This window comes from Lissotriton helveticus, chromosome 4_1 (genome assembly GCF_964261635.1).
Source record: "Lissotriton helveticus chromosome 4_1, aLisHel1.1, whole genome shotgun sequence".
Taxonomy (NCBI): domain Eukaryota; kingdom Metazoa; phylum Chordata; class Amphibia; order Caudata; family Salamandridae; genus Lissotriton; species Lissotriton helveticus.
In genome coordinates, this window is record NC_136063.1 from 1,103,686,246 (window position 1) to 1,103,700,174 (window position 13,929).

Sequence of the window (13,929 nt, forward strand, 5' to 3'; positions counted from 1 at the left end):
TAGAATGGAAATGAAGACCTACTTGTTTCCTAAAACTCAATCCTAAGGGATGCAACTTACAAGTACTGCTGCTTTGCATAATCGAATTGCGATCCTATAACTGTGCACTGTTTTCTTTCATTCCTCTTGCAAATATTGCTGTGTGATTTGCGCAATGCTGCTCAATTGAAGCACATGCCCAGTCTCTACACACCACTCTAATATGGGCTTGGCAAAAGCATAACCTCAACCTACATTCTTTCCACCATGCTTACCAAGTGGTTAGATTCTCGTCCATTTCAAAGGTGCTTTGGCCATAAGAAGGTCTAGAAAATTGCTATATAAATGCCAATGTAGTACTGTAGCTAACTGGGATTTGGAATTATTGACTCCTGCTAAACTTGGCTCAGCCCTAATCCTAATTTTAGGAAGAAATGTAGATGTTTTCTTTGAGAGAGGGAATAGGAAGAGCAAATCTGATAACAACATGAACGTGTCTTTATCCGCCCCTACGAAGCTTGATCAGCATCTAAATGTAGTGTCCTAACTCAGTCCGGGTACTTGCAAATAATCATGCTTCACATGGAGCTTGGTATTACACGTCTTTATTCCTCTGTGTGTAACCGTTAACTGAACATTTACATCATGAATTCCATCATCCACACACTTACATCACTGTTCTACGGAGTCTGTCAGGAACCAAAAGGGTCCCGCCATCTCTAACTCTAACTCTCAAGACACTACATCTCCCCTTTTGTTAAATAAAAAGTACTAATAATGCATATATACATTACAACTTTTCAATAAACCAATTGCTTAGATCTGGTCATGTGAGGCTGAGGAAGTACCGGAGAAGAGTCCATGACGGGCATTGGTGAAAGATAAATCGATACAATCATTGGGCTCTCAGGCCTCTCAGGTGAATAATTCTCACTCCTGATATCTGTAGTTGGTGAAGATAGGGGCAGGAACTTGAAATGCGAAGAAACTCAGGTAATGGACTTTCCAGGATGGTGAGCAGTCACCATGTGCCCTTTACTGGTCACAACCCTCAGTGGGCTAGCATCAAAAGGAGCATCAGACTTGCGTTTCCGTTTCTGCCTGACAATCACTTGATCTCCTCTGTTAGACACAGTGTCCCAGGCACAGTGCATCAGTCTGCATAGGTATTAAGTTTTGCGTTTCTGAGATAAATCAATGGTTTTAAGTTTATCTCTCATTGGCCCATTCTGGCACGTTGGTTCTCATGGCTATCCCAAACATTAAGGTGGCAAGGCTTTCACCTGTGGTAGACTGTGGATTTGAACTGTAGGCATCAAGCATAAATTGAAAAACTGCTTGAGCTCACGATTTTCCAGTGCAGCTCGCCAAATGGTCTCCTTAAGGGTACTCATAAATCTCTCGACCACACCATTCACCGGTGGCCAAAGAGGTGTGCTTTTCTGATGCTTAATATTTAAATGAGCTAGAAAGTCTTTAAATTACCGACTATTGAAAGGCAGGCCATTGTTCGATTTCAAAGTCAAAGGAACAATCCTTGTTGCAAAAGTACTTTCTAGTCTCTCAATGACTCTGTCATGAGTAGTTGATGACAAATCTTCCACCAGAGGAAAATGGAAATATTAGTCAACAAGTACTAGTAGATGATGTCCTTTATCAAGGGGCCCAAATAAATCAATTGCAATCTTCTCCCATGCATGCTTTGGGAAATCAGACATGTTTAACAGATGAGGGCTTGTCTTAAATGACAAACAGTTGCACAAATAACAGCTTTTAACTCTTTCATCTCATCGATCAAGACGGGGGAACCACACTTGGTCGAGTAAAGCTTGTTTCGTAGCAACAAACCACAGTAACCCACATTGGCGAATTCGATAACTAGTTGTTTCAGACCTTCTGGTATGACAATTTGTGACCCTCGTAAAATAATACCTCCTGGGTTAACCGAAAGTTACTCTTGCACATTTTTAAATTTCTGGTATTCAAAGTCATCATGAAGAGGTTGAATATCCTTTTGCCACGATTGATGTGCAATAATGCCTTTGAGTAGTAGCAGATCCCCGTCAGTACTCCTGGCCATTTTGTTTTTTCAACGTGATGCACTTGATATTTCCCTCGCTTTGCAGATTGTTACCAAATAATTCTCATTCCTGCAACCTTTGCATACCTGTCCTATGGCAGGACACCTACCCTTGTGTGGAAAGGAAAATACACATCGGAAACACAACTTGTTTTTCTTTGGAGACATTACTTTATGCCCTTCTGCCTTGTGTTTTGACATACCTTTCACACTCAGCGCTAATTCATTTAGGGCTATTCCGGCCTCCATGTTGGCGGCCTGTCTGTCAGCTCTCTCCTCAGCTCTGGCATCCATGTGTGCTTGCTCCAAAGTGAGTATCTTTTTCAACATTCGTTGCCCGAAGGAATCGGAGAGGCAACCATTTATTACCTTGAGACTCATGGCCTCTTCATTGAAAACATTGAACTTGCAGTGCTTTGAGTGAATCAAGTCTTTTTACAAACATATCCATAGTTTCATCAGCTCTCTGCCTTTCCTAACTGAAAAGTCGACGTTCGACATTGGTTTGAACTTGGTGTTTTACACATCTTTGTTTTGACAGTACGTCACTTCATCACATTGTGGTATTTTCTTTATCACTTCTTTTACTCCATCACCTGACAAAAAATTATTCAGGTATTTAATGATCTTTGTGTCATTGGCTTCTTCCAGCTCATCAATGAAATCATCAAAGGTTTTGACTCAGGCAGTCCATCTGTCACCAATATTTAGCTTTTTGGCAGTATCGAAGGGAGGTGGGGATTTCAATAAGGCAGCAGTGCCATATTTTGCACTCCTTTCAGCAGATTTTGGTAGATGTAATTATGCGGACCCCCGCTCACAGCCTTTGTCGGTCCACCGTGATACACCAGCCTCATAAGCACAACCCCTGTGACTCTGCTTCAGTTGCAGCACCTGGTGCTGAGGACGGATGACTCTCTTTACTGAGGTTCTGATAAGCGTGATCATATTGTCTATGCCTGGTTATTGACGCTCTTTGCGCTTTGCATACCTGGTTGTCACTGCCTTTTGCGTTTTTTGGTGTTAGAAATTTTTCAGCTTTTAGCGTGTTCCTTACACTTGGCTAGCACAGACTTTAGCACTTCTATGTCCCTGGTTATTGCTGCTTTTTAGCATTGTCGTACTGTATGAATGACGGCTCTGTATCACGTTGTGGTGCAGTATATCTTGTCTCAACTTTATCAGCAATTTCTAGCCAATGATAAACAAGATTTCAGTAAGGCTTTCACTTTCTTCACAGCCCTGGCACATACTGGTGTGTCACTTTGACTTCACATACGTCAACTGTAGATTTTTACCTCGACTGCATGCACAAGCATTGTGCTGAACCATAACAAACTCTCCCGGAGAGCACTCCCGGTGTTTCATTTCGCAGGGTTTACATAATCCCTTATCTTGTCGGCCAGTTATGGCATCCTACCCCAGCCCGGATACTTGCAAATGATCTCGCCACATGTGGAGCCTGGTATTACACATCTTTATTCCTCAGCATGCAACTGTTAACTGACCATTCAACATCATGAATTTCATCAACCACGCATTTACGTCACTGTTCTACGGAGTGTGTCAGGAACCAAATGGGTCCCATCATCTCTACCTTACAAGACACTACATAAAAGTAATTTAATCTGTTAAACATTGTAAGAGACGCACCGCCGATACAGTTAAGATCCTTCCTTTCAAATCAGGCACCACAGTCTATACTAAATTGAGTTTAATTGGCATATATTTGAAAAGGTGACCTAACGTTTTAAAGCACTGCATGTGCACTAGATCATTTCTTTGATGGAAAAATCATGAACATTGCTGCAATGTAATATGGAAACCCAGAAAATAGAACCAAATGTGCACATCAGCATTTGTTTAAACTAATCAAATGTGAAACCATGCCAAAGTCACATTCATTCTTTAGCTTCACAAATTCAGTCTTAGCTCCATGATGCTTGGAATGCGGTTGGTGCATGTGAATAATAATAACACTGATGTGCTTTTATATAGTGCCTGCTGATACTGATGTTGGAACTTGTTTAGCTCTATAAGAAAAAGCAGTTTATATTACCTGACTGAGTGGAAAGCAGTTAATGGACCTTAGTAGAAAGAAACGCTGACTTGGCCCGGTAGAAATCTCACATGCAATCTTCAGGTCATACACAGAGCTTGAAAGAAGGTGCTTAACTCACTGTTATTGGTTTGGTTTCTGCCTGACTTGTTATAGTGTTTGTCGGAGAAGAAATGAAACTTGAAGAAATTACGCTACAGTAGACATCAGTAGAAAGCAATATAAAATTATATTTGGTGAAAGAGCAGTGCAGGCCCAATCTGATGCTGATGAAGAGTTCACTTAAACATAGAATGCATGACCAGCACAATAGACCAAGTGTTTAGACTACTGCTTCTCTATTGGAAAGTAGTTATAATTGGCAAGGGTAGTCTTTACCTTGCGTTTATTGATCTTAAAACCGCATTTGATCTAGTGCCCGAGAGAAGTTATGGTCAGTGCTCCAGGAAATGGGTTTACCCTCCTATCTTTTAAATCTTTTAATACGTCTCCATGATGACACCTACGCCCGAGTCTGATGGGGGGATCAGGGGCAAACCACAGATAAGATATGGGTCAACAGGGGAGTCCGCCAGGGTTGTGTGATGGCGCCTACCCTCTTCTCACTTTACGTGAACGGAGTGGTTAGTTCTTTTAGCCAATTTCCAGCAGATTCCCCAACTCTGAAAGGGAAAAAAATCTCTACCCTCCTGTTTTCAGACAACACCCTCTTAATCTCAAAAATCCCGATGGGCCTCCAGGAACTCCTCACCCGCTTTCAACTGTTCTGTACACAAAGGGGCCTAACGATAAACATCACGAAGACAAAATTCATGGCTTTCAATCCGGGGAAGCATTTTAGAAATAATCTCACTCTTAATAGTTCCCCCTTAGAGAGAGTCCATTCCTTTGATTATTTGGGTATCAGGTTATCCGATAAAATGCACTGCGGGACTCATCTAAACAAAATGTTACTGAACCACAAGTGGGTGGTGGGTGCCATTGGTAGGGACCAACGCTCAACGTCAACTAGACTGGTAGCTCCAGCCCTAGTAGTTTACGAAGGTAAGGCTGTGAGCTCAGCAATGTATGGCGCGGAACTTTGGGGTTTGGAAAAAACTGATGAGATCGGACGATCTGAGAGCAAATTCCTTAGAGGTCTGGTTTCCGTTCCTACTAACACGCCACTCAAGCCCCTATTATCTGATATGGGCAGACGCCCTTTTAGTGAGGTGGCCAGACTTCGCCCCTCTTGTACTGGATAAGATTAAGACGCACCCCAGAACTTCACAGTTATGCGGCGTGTCTTTCAGAGCTCATATCCCTGGATACCAACAAAAGGGTCAAGTGGCTTAGAGACCTGAGGGATCTACTAACTAAGCTGGGCTTAGCCGAAGCTTGGGCCAAGCAGGTCCCTCCGACCAACAGTGAGCTAAAACAGATTTATTGGAACTGGGTTAACCTCCAGGTCTTACACAACCCAAGGCTTGGTAGACTAACCGACGAGTTCCTCTAGCATAAGCCAGTTGGATCCCTGGAATCTTACTTAGATCTAATCAGGACACCTAGAGATTCGGGCACTATATATCCAGTTTAGATTTGGATCCCTAATGCTAAATACCGCACTGGCAAAACGGGACCCAACAACTTCCATCCTAGCTAACTGTCCTTGCTGTGATGTACAGCAAGAAACCGTAGCCCATCTATACTTTGGTTGCCCAGCTGGCAAGGGCCAAATGGCTCAAGCCTGTTTGTACTCTATTGGGCACCAGAAACCATCTTGATGCCCTATGAATCCTGAGAACGGACTCATCCAGGTCCTCGCTGGTATGTGGTGTCGCCAAGTATCTGGGTTCTGCGTGGATCATTCCCACAAAAGCACAATTAAGGAAGAACCTTTAAATAAAATCTAGCGAATTTGGAGATTAGCGAGGTAATTTATACATATGAATGATCTGTGAAGCACTATCGACAGACTGCTTTGTGTAGGACATGTGCCTCAGCTAAATTTGTCATTTTAAATCTAATGGTCGAAGGTCGACTAAGATATTAAGTTAATTTTAGTGGGGATGGTATAGCAAGGTTTTAAAATTCATGTTATCATATGAAATGCTCTTTTATAATTGTATACGACTGTGAAATGCTTTTATGATAACCTGCTATCGAATAAAGCTTATTTGAAATGATCAGCAAGATCTTAGTTAAAGGAAAACTTGTGTTTGTAAGCCCAATGAATGTATGGTCTTAGCACACAGGCACGTATTCTGTTGACCCATTAAATTGAAAACCTGATTGAAGAATAGGCACAGGATATTGAATTAGTCAAAAGTACACAGAATCTTGGAAGAAGTCTTGGGAGCAGAGCAATAAAGCACACATGCAAATACAAATACTTTTCAAAGAAGTAAATACGTGGTTTAATAAGCATTGTTAGAATTACAATGAAGAACGTGTAGAGGAAAAGATCACAAGTTTAAAGATACAGGTGATGTGATGTTTTTTAACTGATATGTAAGTGCTAAGTAACTTATTTGACCTTTTGCAAGAAGCATTGTACTGTTGCAATGTAAGTGGCTGCCTGTGTAGCAGGAAATTAAGACAGCTGTTTACCTGTGAGGAGTTAGCTGCTCCTCCTACCGCGACAGTAAAAAGCTGTGTTTGCCTTGCCAAGAGGAGTCTTGTCTTTTTTCTTTAGTTTAGTTAACTCACAACATGTTCAAAGAGTAATAAATGTTCCATGCCTTTGTGATACTAGCTTTCAGAACAATAACCTTCCGGAAAGTATTGGTTAGCATTTATAACATCTGTATGTTTTCTTTTTCTCTAGCCTCTTCTAGGTGATGAATATATTTGTATTTTGGACCTGTTATATTTATCCACAGTTTGTAGAAGATTAATCTGACATGACCATGCTTTAACCTTGTTTGTGACCCTATACTTGGCCTAGCCTCTTTACCAAGAGATCAAAAATATATGTTCTAAGGGATACTTCTAACCACAGATTCCTCACCTTTTGGATTCCCCAAGCCGCTAAGTGGATCCAGAAACGTTTTCATACTATTACTCTTGTATGAAGATAAATGGTGGAATTGGACTCCGCAAAAGCCTCATTCCACTTCCAAAACTGATGGTGCCTAGCTCGATATAGGTTCCACTCATAGGTGCCAACATCTGATCCCTTTTTGCTGCACCCTTCCACGCAGATCCAGAACTTTGCTCCTGAACTTTATTGGTTCTTCACTGACTTCCAGAATGTTTCTTTTGATGACAGTATGCTACGAATGTCTCTCCTGAAGCCTACCAGCTTAAAGCTATGCCGCAGTTGCTGGAAGCTGATGTCAATTACGGACCCACGTGAAGTCTATCTCAGATCCAAGCATGATTCGTAATCATGACCCAATGGCCATCAGGGAGCAGGAGGTGAAGTTGCAAATCACAGAGCTCAAGAAATGATCATGCTCCAAGTCACGTGCCAGTTCTCTCTACAAGTCTCGGCCCAGGTCACTGTTCGCAGGAAAGTCTAAGGCAGAGTCCATGTAGAAATCTCAGTTTAAATACAAAAAGTCCACCTGGGAGTTCTCCCTCCATAATCACTCTAGGGGGAGATTAAGAAGTTGGCATTTCAAAGGCCTGACTCGGCGCAAGTCATCCAATACCAACCCCATTTCACAGGGAGAGTTGGTGCACCCCAAATTTCCAAGGCCGTCCTCTACAGGAAGTTGGAGGGATTGCTGCAGCTTTTTTGGCTGATGCCTGGTCCACCTTTTGGCCCATTGATCTCCTGGAATTCTCAGTTGAACTTTCGTTAGAAGATCCTGCCACAGCACCGACTGACCCCATTAGGCCTCAACCCGGCCTTCCACCAAGCAGTGCTACAACTCCCTGTGCCGGAGACCATGCCAGTTGTGGCAAGTCTGGCACCTGTGACACATCCACTCCCAATGCCCATATCCTAGCTTAGCTAGATGTTGGCCAGTGTCTCATTATGAGATTTTAGGACCTATCCAGTGATATTTGAGAACTCTTTGGCAGTACCTAGTATCTTTGATGCATCATTCAGCTCAGACCCCGGACAAGACTTGCAAATGTCCCACATCTCACGGATGATGAGGAAGCTGACAATTTGTTGCCTCCAAACTACTCCGACTGTATTTAGACCTCCAAAATGCCTGTGGCCTTGTAATTTCACAAGAGACAGAATTGGACTCTGCATTTGGGCTTGCTTTTTTTGTGACCCTGAACATAGGACAGCAGTGGTGTTGGAACTGAAGTTGCCAAAAGTAGAGAGTAAGGCCATCCTTCATACTGAAATTTTGCAGCTTTACCCTTCTACTTCAGAGCCTTTAATTAAGGCCCTGATAGACAATCTGACTGCATTGTGTTTGAAGCCTTGTTTAGCACCTTTGGTAAGTCGCACCATGGGCATGCTCAGGGTGAAAAGGTAAACAAGTGGAATCCACCCTTTAGTGAGTGAAATGAAGGTATCTTTCCAGAGTATAAGTTGTGTGTCTCTCTGTGAACGTGGGGGACTGACGGACCGGAATAACAAGCGCGGAGGCCGTATATAGTGGGCAATGTTTGTTTATTCTTGCCACTAGATAGATAGAGTACGTAAGGGTTTTGGACAATGAAAACAAGAAACAGCTCCACTGGATGATGGTTGTGGTCTGGTCCGGGTCACGCGACGATCTGGTCCCTCCGGGGTTCGGGTCTGGGGTGGTCCTCGGAGGTTCCGGGAGAAAGAAACAAAAGGAAGGAGCCGTTAGTCCCACCGGACTTGTTAAGTCGGAACCGATCACCAACACCCGGGTATAAGTGAGAGGGAAGAAACGACCGTGAGGAGGGGGAAGGTAGGGTCGGGTCAGGATTCGAAATAGGACGGAGGTAGAGAAGCAACATGTGAACTGTGCGAGGGGACGTGAGGGGGGAAGAGACTCTAGCTACAGTGCTGTACTGGACTATGAAGTGCTATACAAATAACTACAGTGCAAATAGGCGAAAACGTGACTCTCGGGTGACTTTACACTAAGGGGAAATTATCTACAATGCACCTAATGTGCTACAGGGGCGGTTCTCGGTTACTCACGCGCTCCGCCGCAACTCTCCTGGTTGAGTTGCGGCTGCTCCCCAGCCACCTCCTGCGGACTCCACCAGTCCTCGCTCCACTCGTCTTCTTCCTCAGCAGCCTTCTCCGTCACCAACTCCGGTCTGGGTCTCCTGCCACGAGCTTGATCCAACGACGGTCTGGTTTCTGCTTCCGGCTTTTCCAGTGTCCGGATCCTGATTGGGGGAGGTACTTCCGGGGTCGTGTTGCTGTGTTTCCGGGGCAAGGTTTCTCCTGATTGGCTCCTGGAATAGAGGACAGAGGGGTGGGTTTCCGGTTGGCAAGGCTGTTGCTAGGGACGTATCGGGATTGCTTTCCCTGCCGCGTGAATGTCTGAAGAGACGCGGCCCAAGTGAGGTACGGGATGATGCCGCATCACACTCTCCTATTGTTCGGGGAAGCACACAGCTTTGTTAAAATAACCCTCACCCACCAAAAGGACCCTTGGTGGCATGCTTCATCATTGGGTTCTTTCCGCCCCATTGTGGGACGGGGCGTGCTACGACCTACGAAGACGCGGGAGCACTGGTTAGTGAACACTATGTGTAATTCAAAAGTGAGAGTGGAAGGGTCAGACGTGCAATAGTGAAGTAGCTAAAAAATACCTGGCTATGTGGAGAAATACATTTTGGTGTTCCTTCTAGCTGGTATTGTTAAAAGTGGGGAAACAAGAGGTTCTGTGCTACAATGGGCTAAAACCTCCTTTGTCGACATGTTTCGAAGCCATCCTTCTGGCTTCTCCTTAACGGATCCCTATACCATTCTTATTACTAAACAAAAAGTCATCTGCTAATCAATCTAGAAGAATATAGTGCATATAAAATGACATGCACTCAATACTATACCCTAATCAGTATGCTTCTTTCTAAACTGGTCTGGAAGAGAAAAACATTGTTAGGTTACACTGCATGGGTAACGTCTTTTGAACACAACACCCTGTGGTGGCACTCTGTAAGAGAAGTGATATATTTTATCTAGAGAAGTGATCTATTTTTCTCTACATGAACATCATCATTACTGTGGGTGGGTGCTGTGCCGCCCACGAGAAACAAACAATAGACAGTTCTTGACAATATGACATATAACATAAAACACACACTCTAGTTTTGATCAAAAGCGTCCATAGATGAGATTACACGGAATAAGGCCATGGCCATCTATGTATGGCGTGATGTATCATGCTGCCTTTATGAGTGACATATAACAAAAAGGCACGTACATTATTAATACCCTAGTAATGCCCCATGAGCCTGTTCACTGGAGAGGAGGAGCGCCTATAGTCACACACTGTTGAGAAATGGTTAAAGAAAATTGGGATAAGGAACCATGTCCAAATTAATTAGGAGAAAGTTAAATCACTGCTCGTTGCCTAGGGGGATCTACCGGCTATGCCATACTCACGTCGTCAAGGTCACTGTGGCTCTGCTGAATGGGGAGTCGGCGTGTGGAGGCTGCTTAAGAGGGGAGTGACTTCCGTGTTTGCGCGTGAGAAGGGGTGTGCCCGTAATAGGATCTAGAACATAAATACCCAAAATGGCCACCGCGAGGTGGACCATGAGTTTGTTGGAAGTAGTTCACTTCCTGTTCACATATTGGTGCTTCATGCCCATTTCACACCATGGAGAAAGGCTATGCCAGTGCCTTAAAAGATTGTAGCAAGAAAACCCTGTATTCTTGCTCAGAAATCAAAACTCCCATTGTGTAAATGGACAGCTAAAAAAAAAGAGTTTTCACAATGCATCTTGTAGTTTGTATTGATGCACATTGGTCTAAGTCTAAGCACAGTAGGTTGTTTGTGCCGTTTTTCCAAGCTCTTTGACTAAGCAAAAAATTGTCTAAGAAAAAGGTTCCTTTCACAACCACTATCAATGAGCACCCAAACCATATTAGTTAAATGTGAAGGAGCAAAATGATGACTTTAATGTACTCGAAGTGCTTAATGTTGTATCCCAGTGGGGATGCAAAACACAGAACCCAGACCCTTTACTGGCTGGCTGAATAAACCGATGTGCGTATAGGGAAAGTGCTCGTCATTTTAAAAAAAATCCACCCTATGCACAGGGAAAGGAGAGAGGGCAAATTCGAATGAGTAGGATAATAGACAACAATTGGCATAGCCAATAGGGCTGGCCTTTGGGACCTTATAAGTGTTTAGTTATCCAGCACATTATCCTTGGTGCAACAACATAAAGTGTTGCATGGCTAAACACTTATAAGGTTCCAAAGGCGAGACCTATTGGCTATGCTAATGCTTGTTAAAGTTTTTTGTCAGTTGACTATAAACATTGTCAAATCCCTCAAACATGTTTGCAGTAATGTTATCAGCTGCATTCAGTGTGTTTAAAATGCTGAATTATCACTATTTTCGGGTATTGGCTCTAGGGATAGCTCCGCCCCATAGTTTGAATTCATAGCGACGCCTCCATTAGTTGGAGTGAGCCCCCTCCTAAAATAAGTTTGGGCAGACTTGTAATATCTCCCCCCCCCCCCTCACACACAGTACCAGGAATAATCCACGGACTCAGGGTAATGATCTGATAGGGAACCTGAGATGAAGAGAGGCGCAGAGAGTGAAAGGGGGAGCCATGAAAGGAGGTGACACTCAACTAGGAGATGGAAATAGGCTGAGATGTGAGTGGGCTGAGAAGAAAGGAGGTGGAGTTTTAATGCAGATACATATAAATACGAGAGATGAGGGGGCTAGAGGAAAGAGGGGTGTGTAAGCGAAGGGATGGAAAGGGAAAGAAAGCGGAATAGAGGGACTAGTTAGGAAGGGAAGATGAAGATCAGATGATACAGTAAAGGAGGGAGGTGCCCATGGCAGAGATACGGGGGTGAGAAGAAAGAAGAGAGGGGTCGAAAGAGAAAGCAACAAAACAGAGAAAATAGGAGCCTAGAAGAGGGAGAGTATGAGGTGAAGAGAAGACTTGAGAGGAAAGAAAGGGCAAAAGAGACACCGACCCCAAGCAATGTGATGAGGGGCCCCTGAGCCTGCCCTAGCTTACATGTATGCATTGGACTAGGGCTGAACGTGGGGCCTCCATTGCTCTGGGGAGTGCCAGTGAATGTCTGCAGCGAGACGGAAGTGAAGCGCTACATAGGGAGAAGAGAGGCGGGGTGGGAGGTCGCAGCCTGATTGGGCTAAACCTGGACAGCCAGGATTACGGGGGGCATCTCGTCGCACCCCAAAGGCTCCTAAGCTTCACGCCGAACCTCTGGAGGATCGCAGCACACTGGAGGTTCAGGCAGAGGTACGGCGGAAACACCGCACAGGAGCAGCCACGTTCAAAGTGTGTGGTGAGAGAGGGCTCTGAACACGCCGGTCCGAAGGAGGCGGCGATCTGAGCTCCACGCGGAGGACCAGGCACTATCTACAACACTGCTGCGCTGCCCTCAAACGAATGGGAGAAAAATACCCGCGTGCTTTGCTATAGAAAGGTGCAGCTGTCTGTCTGTCCGCAGGCATCATATGAAACTGTTCTGCATGACCGTAGTCACAAACTTGCGCTTTAAAAACAATTGCGTAATATGTGAGGGCAGAAAATGGGCAGCACGCGCTAGTGTCAAGGAGGGTTCGAGTCCACGCATCACTATAGTGCCCACTACCCATAATTACCCATAACTAAACTGTCAGATAGGCACACACAAGAATAAATACTTGCAGAACGTAAACAGACACACATACACAGCACAAAGGCAAACACGGGGCCACGTGCATCGGTGCAGCTCAGAGTAGCAACAGGTGCCACACCAGGGAGACAGCGCTACTCCGACGACCGACCAGCTCACAATACTGGACAAAGAGTGTCAGCAGGAAAAAAGTCACTCAAGCAAACGAGAGCCTAACCAGCAGGCTCATCCCGGAGTGACCTCACGCTTGGATTGTATGCACAAGGGAGAGGTGCCTGGAGGCTCTTATCGTTGTAGGACTCGTGGCGCTATATACAGAGAAAGCGACTACACAGAAAAGACATGAGGTCTGCAGTGGGAAGAAACTCATTCGAAGGAACAGCCGGTACGTTCGCACACCTGCTTTTGTTCGTCCTGGACTGTAGGCGCAAGCAGGCAGACAGCTGAAACCTACCCCAAGACACCGGGTGAAAGCTGAAAGGTCACTGGGGCGGCGCTTCAGGTGCTTCTACACGATCTGCTACGGGTTGCGCCTTGAAGCCACAGGTTATGGTGTGGGAACTCGGCCTGTCAAACTTTTGACAATGATTTAATTAGCGGTGCTGGTCTGCAGGTTGCACGGACAATTCCTAAGTAGGACATTTATCGCGCCGAGCTCCTACCGGAATATTTCTGAGACCCAGCACGAGGACGCCTCCCTAAAGAGGAAAGAAAGTGACTCAACCCAGATTAGCGACACTGAGGTCACGCGGAGGGTCCTGCGCGAGCCGGATTAGAGTGATAGTGGGCAGGGTATTAGTGATCGAATCGGATGAGATCGCAAGGTGAGTCGGCAAACTAAGAGCTGGGCTTGAGGAGGAGTCGGGATTCAGCTCTGTACCGTCCACTGTAGATACTCGACTCTCTCCGAGTTCTGAAAACATTAGAAGGATCCCAGCAGGTAACTTTAGTCCTTTTTAATTCTTCTAGGATTGCTAGATTAGTTGTGTAGCTAAGACTTAATGCGGAGACTGAAATAGATTCCCAACGAACCTGCAAAAGCTAGACTAACAAACCCGTGAGTGGTGCGCGCGCGCCACAGCGGGACATGTGTTTTGA

The 13,929-nt window shown here is 44.8% G+C and overlaps 1 protein-coding gene across 2 annotated transcripts in view; it reads left to right on the forward strand.

The window, feature by feature from the left end:
- CTNNAL1 (catenin alpha like 1) overlaps positions 1-13,929 on the forward strand; it is an 883,049-nt gene that overhangs the window by 638,460 nt on the left and 230,660 nt on the right. The gene's annotated exons all lie outside the window — the stretch shown is intronic.